This window comes from Sinocyclocheilus anshuiensis, unplaced genomic scaffold (assembly GCF_001515605.1).
Source record: "Sinocyclocheilus anshuiensis isolate Anshui unplaced genomic scaffold, SAMN03320099.WGS_v1.1 scaffold132, whole genome shotgun sequence".
Lineage (NCBI taxonomy): Eukaryota > Metazoa > Chordata > Actinopteri > Cypriniformes > Cyprinidae > Sinocyclocheilus > Sinocyclocheilus anshuiensis.
Genome location: NW_015555730.1, coordinates 962,114 through 970,548, shown reverse-complemented (window position 1 = coordinate 970,548; position 8,435 = coordinate 962,114).

Below are 8,435 nucleotides of genomic sequence, written 5' to 3'. Positions count from 1 at the left end.
GAGCAGGCAGCTCGGGGAGCCATGGCGGAGCAGACAGTTCAGGAGGCCATGGTGGAGCAGACAGTTCAGGGGGCCATGGCGGGGCAGGGAACTCAGGAGGCCATGGCGGAGCAGACAATTCAGGGGGCCATGGCGGAGCAGGGAACTCAGGGGGCCATGGCGGAGCCGGGAGCTCAGGAGGCCATGGAGGAGTAGGCAGTTCAGGAGGCCATAGCAGAGCAGGGAACTCAGGGGGCCATGGCAGAGTAGGGAGCTCGGGAAGCCATGGCGGAGTATACAGTTCAGGAGTGTAGTGTCTGGACCAATCAAACACACAATATATATTTGGTTAGCAGCCCCGCCCCGGCCTCTACGGCCGAAGCCCCACAACCCCCACCCCAAAAAATACCTGGGGAGAATTACGGGCTTCTTGGCAGGAACGGGGTCACGAGGGTGCTCTGGAGGGTGCTTTCGAGGAGCAGACTCTGGAGGGCGCTCTGGAGGCGCGGGCACAGGAGTGCGCTCTGGACTGGATTCAGGGACTGGAGCTCTCCTTGGGCTAAACACGGGGACAGGAGCCCTCCTTGGGCTAAACTCGGGGGCAGGAGCCCTCACTGGGCTAAACTCGGGGGCAGGAGCCCTCACTGGGCTAAACTCGGGGGCTGGAGCCCTCTCTGGGCTAAATGGGGAATCAGGAGCCCTCCCTGGGCTTAACTGGAGATCCAGAGCCCTTCCTGGGCTGAACTGGGGATCAGGAGCCCGTCCTGGGCTGAATGAGGAATCAGGATCCCTCCCTGGGCTTAACTGGGGATCAGGAGCCCTTCCTGGGCTCAACACGGAATCAAGAGCCCTCCTTGGGCTAAACGAGGAATCAGGAGCCCTCCCTGGGCTTAACTGGGGATCTGGGAAGCGCTTACGAGGAGCTGGCACTGGAGTATGCTCTGGAGGAGCAGGCACAGCAAGGTGCTTTCAAGGAGCTGGAACTGGAGCGAACTCAGGGGCAGGAGCCGACACTGGAGCGAGCTGTGGGCCTGGAGCCGACACTAGAGCGAGCTCTGGGGCTGGGATGAGGGCTGTGAACTGTCTTTTCCTCCTCATCCTCCTCCCTTGGCTACCGGTGAATTGGGCGGCCGGCGGGCTTGTGTGAGCCGCAGCCGGCGGGCTTGACATCGGAGCAACCAGCAGGCTTGACATCGGCGCGGCCGGCGGGCTGGAGAGAGCCGCGGCCGGCAAGCTTGACTGTGGAATGGCCGGCGGGCCTGAGACAGCGGCGGGCGGCGGGCTTGAGTGCTGAACGGCCGGCGGGCTTGGGTGAGGAAGGAGGGGACTACTGTGTGATGCCTCTGGGCTGGCGGAGAGGAGACGGGATCTGCTGACGAACCGAGCCAGGTTGATGTAATCCATCTGGACCCTGCCAGTGGCATCCATTGAGCGATCCCCTCATCCAAACCAGTCCGGAAACAGTCCACCAGAGTCCACCGGTCCAGGGAAATCTGCTTAGAGCAGGTGCGGAATTCCTGAATGTTCTCCTCCAGTGGCCTGCCGTCCTGATAAACTGCACATAAATGTTCAAGGGGATCCATCGAAAAAACCAAAAGAGCCTTCTCTGGGCTAGACTCGGGGACTGGAGCCCTCACTGGGCTAAACTCGGGGACAGGAGCACACTCTGGGCTAAACTCGGGAACAGGAGCACACTCTGGGCTAAACTCGGGAACCGGAGCCCACACTGGAGCGAGCTCTGGGTCTGGAGCTGACACTGGGGCGAGCTCTGTGGCTGGCACCAACCGCATTTTCCTCCCCTTTAGGTTACGGGTGAATAGGGCAGCCGGCGGGCTTGACGTTGCAGTGGCCGGCGGGCTTGACTGACGAACGGCCGGTGGGCTTGACTTTGGATGGATGGAATGAATGGGTGATGCCTCTGGGCTGGCGGAGAGGAGACGGGATCTGCTGACGAACCGAGCCAGGTTGATGTAATCCATCTGGACCCTGCCAGTGGCATCCATTGAGCGATCCCCTCATCCAAACCAGTCCGGAAACAGTCCACCAGAGTCCACCGGTCCAGGGAAATCTGCTTAGAGCAGGTGCGGAATTCCTGAATGTTCTCCTCCAGTGGCCTGCCGTCCTGATAAACTGCACATAAATGTTCAAGGGGATCCATCGAAAAAACCAAAAGAAAACACTTTCAAAACACGGAGAGTAGGGGTGCCGCTTACTGTTTAAAAGTCTCCTGTTCTGTCACGTTTCACTCAAGGGAGCACTGGAACGAAGGAGCGAGGAGATGAGGAGTAATACAAATCAAAAGGGTTCTCTAATGCTTACCATGAGTTTATTTGATCAAAAAATAAAAAAAGATTATTGTTGTGTGTAACAATTCTATTATTGCTGCTCATATGAAACCAGAACACAACAGAAAGACAACAGAAATGTTTTCGCAACAGAAAAAAAAAACAGAATAATTGACAAATTAAAAAAAATGTCATCAAGCAAATAGTCACGGTCACTCGGGGAGGAAGGAACGAGGAGACGCAGGTGAACACTACAACTAGAATTTAATTCAAATAAACAAAGGGATACAAAACACTGGAACTTCGGGGATGACATTTAACAGCAGACGGGAAACACTGGGAAACACAGGGTTTAAATACACAGAAACAAAAGGGACACACCTGGGAACAATACGAAATAAACGGGGAACACCTGGACTCAAATTAGAAACAATCAGGGAGCAGGAACAGGAAGAATACCAAATAAGGGCAAGGAAGGCACATGGGGAGCAAAACACACACACACACACGACAGAAACAGAGTCTGACAGTCGGAGGGACAGTTCTTCTCTGGCCAACAACTTTCAGTTTTTAACTTTCATTATCAAGTTGTTATTAACTGTCCCATTGAAAGAGCTGTCCTTAAAACCCCTGTTATCCAATGTACACACGCTCTTTTAAACTGATTTATGTACAGATCTTATGAAACAGGAGACAATTTCTTTGATGCTTTAAAACGTTTTACCAGTTAAACCAGTGACATTGATTAATAATGTAATCATAACTTGAGCAATTAAGATTTTCAGTTCTACTTTCAGCAGAGGGAGCAAAAGAAATGACAAAGTTATCATATAATTCAATAAATCATATGTGACCCTGGACCACAAAACCAGTCATAAGGGTACATTTTTTTAAAATTGAAATTTATACATAATTTAAAAGCTGAATAAATAAGCTTTCCATTGATGTATGGTTTGTTAGGACAATATCTGGCTCAGTTACAACTATTTGACAATCTGGAATCTGAGTGTGCAAAAAAATCAAAATACTGAGAAAATCGCCTTTAAAATTGTCCAAATGAAGTTCTTTGCAATGCATATTACCAATCAAAAATTATGTTTTGATATATTTACAGTAGGAATATCTTCATGGAACATGATCTTTACTTAATATCCTAATGATCTTTGGCAAAAAAGAAAAATCGATAATTTTGACCCATACAATGTTTTTTTGGCTATTGCTAAAAATATACCCCAGCGACTTAAGACTGGTTTTGTGGTCCAGGGTCACATATGTTTTAACCTTATATGTGACCTTGGACCACAAAACTAGTCTTAAGTAGCATGGGTATATTTGAAGCAATAGCCAACGATACTGTCAGTGAATCACCACAATCACCAGCTCTGGACTCCATGTCTCTCCTCCACTCCTGGATCCCGAACCCTCCGTTAACCTGCAAAGGAACCAAACATCAATACTCAGCTAAGATTCACTGAACTGTCATTTGTGTCGGATACTCACCAGTCATTGCTCCATTCGATCTGCCTCAGCCATATCTATCAATAAACCTGCTATTCATTCACTTACCTGGTGTCTCCAGCTTGATTTGTGACAGAAGACCAGACCAAAACAGTGAGCGGCGCCTCTTCTCCCCGTGTTTTTTTTCTGTTTTAGAAAGTGTTTTTGTTTTCCCATTTGTTTCTCCCCGTGATCATGGAAATCGCCACTCGTTTCTCCACCTTAGTCCGCCAAGATCTCCCCTTCTTCGAGTACGCCTGGGAATTCTGCAGGCTCACCGCGGCGACGGCATTGGATGACGCCACCATAAATTATCTGTTCTGGCTCGGGGTCAACTACCATCGCCCCATGGACCTCCCAGACACCAAGGGACTATGCTGGAGGGAAGGGATCTACTGGTGTCTGGGGAGTGTCCGGGCCCGAGCCAGAACCAGCCCGCGGCTCTCTCCAGCCCGCCGGCCGTTCTTCAGTCAAGCCCACCAGCCGTGGCGAGCCAGAACCCGCCGGCCGTTCCGAAGCCAAGCCCGCCAGCCGTGGCATTCACAAGCCCGCTGGCCATGGCTCTCTCCAGCCTGCCGGCTGTTCCTCAGTCAAGGCCGCCGGCCGTTGCTCTCTCCAGCCCCTTCGGCCATTCCTCAGTCAAGCCTGCCGGCCACTCCGAAGTCAACTCTGCCGGCCGCGGCATTCTCAAGCCTGCCTGTGGTTCCTCAGTCAAGCCCGCCGGCTGTGACTCACTCAAGCCCGCCGACCACGCCTTTCACCCCGAACCTAGAAGGGAATCTAAGGAGGAGAAGGCGGTCGGCACCCTGCAGTGCCAGCTTCTCGTAAGTGCTTCCCAGTCCCTGAATCCAGCCCAGAGTGGGCTCCTGTTCCGGAGTTTAGCCCACGGAGGGCTCCTGTTCCGGAGTTTAGCCCACAGAGGGCTCCTGTTCCAGAGTTTAGCCCACAGAGGGCTCCTATTCCCGAGTTTAGCCCAGAGAAGGCTCCAGTCCCCGAGTTTAGCCCAGGGAGGGCTCCAGATCAACAGTTAAGCCCAGGGAGGGCTCCAGATCCCCAGTTAAGCCCAGGGAGGGCTCCTGATCCCCAGTTAAGCTCAAAGAAGGCTTCAGTCCCCGGTTTTGGCCCCGAGAGGGCTTCAGAGCCCGTTATTCTCTCTAAGTATTTTTTTTTGGGGGGTAGTATGGGTCCGTCTGTAGTGGCCGGGTCGAGTGGCGAGGCCAAGGCCACGGAGGCCATCCAGCCATGGCTTTCTGAGTTCCCTGCTCTGCCGTGGCCTCCTGAACTGTCTGATCCGCCATGGCCTTCTGAGATGCCTGCTCCGCCATGGCGCCCCGAACTGCCTGCTCCGCCATGGCCTCCTGAACTGTATGCCCCACCATGGTTTCCTAGTCTGCCTGCTCTGCCATGGTGCCCCAAACTGCCTGCTCCGCCATGGCCTCCTGAACTGCCTGCTCCGCCATGGCTCCCCGAGCTCCCTGCTCCGCCATGGCCCCTGAGCTCCCTGTGCCACCATGGTACCCTGGACTGCCTGATCCGCCCTGGAGGTATTCCCCGTGTCCCAGTCCTGCACCAGCCTCCACTATGCTGGAGGGAAGTGATCTACCGGTGTCTGGGGAGTGTCCGAGCCAGAACCCGCTGGCCGCGGCTCTCTCCAGCCCGCCGGCCGTTCTTCAGTCAAGCCCACCAGCCGTGGCACTCTCCAGCCCGCCGGCCGTTCCGAAGCCAAGCCCGCCAGCCGCGGCATTCACAAGCCCGCTGGCCATGGCTCTCTCCAGGCTGCCGGCCGTTCCTCAGTCAAGGCCACTGGCCGCGGCACTCTCCAGCCCGCGGCACTCTCCAGCCCGCCGGCCATTCCTCAGTCAAGCCCGCTGGCCACGGCTCTCTCCAGCCCGCCGGCCGTTCTGAAGTCAAGCCTGCCGGCCACTCCGAAGTCAACTCTGCCGGCTCCAGCCCCTGAGTTCGCTCCAGTGCCAACTCCTCGAAAGCGCCTTGCTGTGCCTGCTCCTCCAGAGCACCCTGCAGTGCCAGCTTCTCGTAAGTGCTTCCCAGTCCCTGAATCCAGCCCAGAGTGGGCTCCTGTTCCGGCCTGAGTCAAGCCTGCCAGCCCTGGAGCTCGCTCCAGTGTCAGCTCCAGCCCCAGAGCTCGCTCCAGTGAGGGCTCCAGATCCTTAGTTAAGCCCAGGGAGGGCTCCAGATCCCCAGTTAAGCCCAGGGAGGGCTCCTGATCCCCAGTTAAGCTAAAAGAAGGCTTCAGTCCCCGGTTTTGGCCCCAAGAGGGCTTCAGAGCCCGTTATTCTCTTTAAGTATTTTTTTTGGGGGGGTAGTATGGGTCCGTGTGTAGTGGCCGGGTCGAGTGGCGAGGCCAAGGCCACGGAGGCCGTCCAGCCATGGCTTTCTGAGTTCCCTGCTCTGCCGTGGCCTCCTGAACTGTCTGATCCGCCATGGCCTTCTGAGCTGCCTGCTCTGCCCCCCCCCCCCCCCCTCCCTGGTGGAATTGTTACGGCACGGTACGCGCCTTACGGGAGAGGGGAGTAATGTCAGCGAATCACCAGCTCTGGACTCCATGTCCCAGAATCCTCCCCGACTCACACCTGCTCTCAGTCACGATCACCATCACCTGAGTTCTGATTCCCCGCACCTGTCATCTGCAATCAAGGCACCATTCATAAGCACGCTCCTTCCAGTCACTCACCATCCGGTCTACCGTTCACTACACTGAACTTAACCAGACTCTCTATATGCTACTTACCTGTTTGTACTCTAGATCCCTGAAGTTCTTCCTACGTTGCTGTCCTCCGCTCCTGGATCCCGAACCCTCCGTTAACCTGCAAAAGAACCAAACATAATTTGTGTATGATACTCACCAGTCATTGCTCCATTTGATCTGCCTCAGCCATATCTATCAATAAACCTGCTATTCATTCACTTACCTGTTGTCTCCAGCTTGATTTGTGACAGATACATTGTATTGGTCAAAATTTGACAAATTTTTAAGCCAAAAATCATTAGGATATTAAGTAAAGATCATGATCCATGAAGATATTTTGTAAATTTACTACCGTAAATATAGCAAAACATAATTTTTGATTAGTAATATGCATTGTTAAGAACTGCATTTGGACAACTTTCAAAGGTGATTTTCTCAATATTTTTATTTTTTATTTTTTTTTTTGCAGCCTCAGATTCCAGATTTTCAAATAGTTGTATCTCAGCCAAATATTGTCCTGTCCTGTCAAACCATACATCAATGGAAAGCTTATTTATTCAAATGAAATAAATGTTATGTATATATATATATATATATATATATACAGCCAACTTGCCTCAGTTCCATGACAGTTTTCCAGCATCCCGCCTCCACCCCAATACCTCATTACTAATCTAATTTCATCCCATTCTTGGGATGGGGGGCGGGGTTCTCTGGGTTCGGGCTTTAACCCGAGCTCGGAGCCCTCCCTCTGGACAGCACGCCAAATATGCTACTAATTGCTCAATCACATTATATGTTAGTGCGAACTCGTGAAACTATTATGGCCAAACCATCACGCCAATTAACACACAGTAATGAACACTGAAAGTCAAGATTAAACTGTGTATTATAGCGAACTGACCGGATTTTACCTTCTTTGATTTTACCGTTTTGGTTACAGGGTAAATACAACCGTTGCGGGCTATAAATTAAAGTGGTGCTTGTTCCCCCCTTATTCCATGTAGTTACAGGGTAAATACAACCGTTGCGGGCTGTAAATTAAAGTTGTGCTTGTTTCCCCCTTATTCCATGTAGTTACAGGGTAAGTGGCTACAACAAATTGCTCTGAAACAATTGTTTATATACACACATACATTATATATCAGGTAATATATCAATAAACATGGTGACTGTTTTATTTATTTCAAATATTATTTGAAATTTGGGTTTTTAAATTAAAATCAAACAATATGACAACAGTAAAAACACAGGCAACACATAATAAAATATAAAAATGTATTACACCAGTTCAGAAAAAAGCAAAGCAACTCCATACTTATACAGTTAAACCAAATTCTTTTGAAAAGCTTGTTTTAGAACAAATTTAAGATTTTGTTCAGTTTTTTCACCCACTGACGAATAAGTTAAACTATTATGGCCAAACCGTCACGCCAATAAACACACAGGCTGAAAGCCTGTAATAAACACTGAAAGTCAAGATTAAACTGTGTATTATAGCGAACTGACAGGATTTTACCGTCTTTGATTTTACCGGTTTGATCCACGTCCTCAAGCACCATTTTGACTAGTTCACAGTTCCCGGTTTTACCACTCATCAGTCGATGCTCAATGTTGTGAGAACATACTACACAAAACCCTCCAGTTTTAAAAGAACACATTCCAGTCAGTTTCAAAAATCTCTCTCCTCTTCGCTTCAATTAGTTTTCTTGTATTTTCAACACATATTCCTGTCATGAGCGCCGCAAACACGGATAGACTCGTCTCATGCGCCATTCCAGCTGTTTCCAGTTCACACTCACCACATTCACTGCTGCAGGTTTAAAGGAACACACTCCAGACAGTTTCAAAGTTGTCCCTCTTCTGCGCTTCGATTCGTTTTCTCCTATTTTCCACACATGTTCCCGTCTTAAGCACCGCAGTCACGGATTTCGTCGCACACAGAGCCGTTCACGTTTGAACTCACA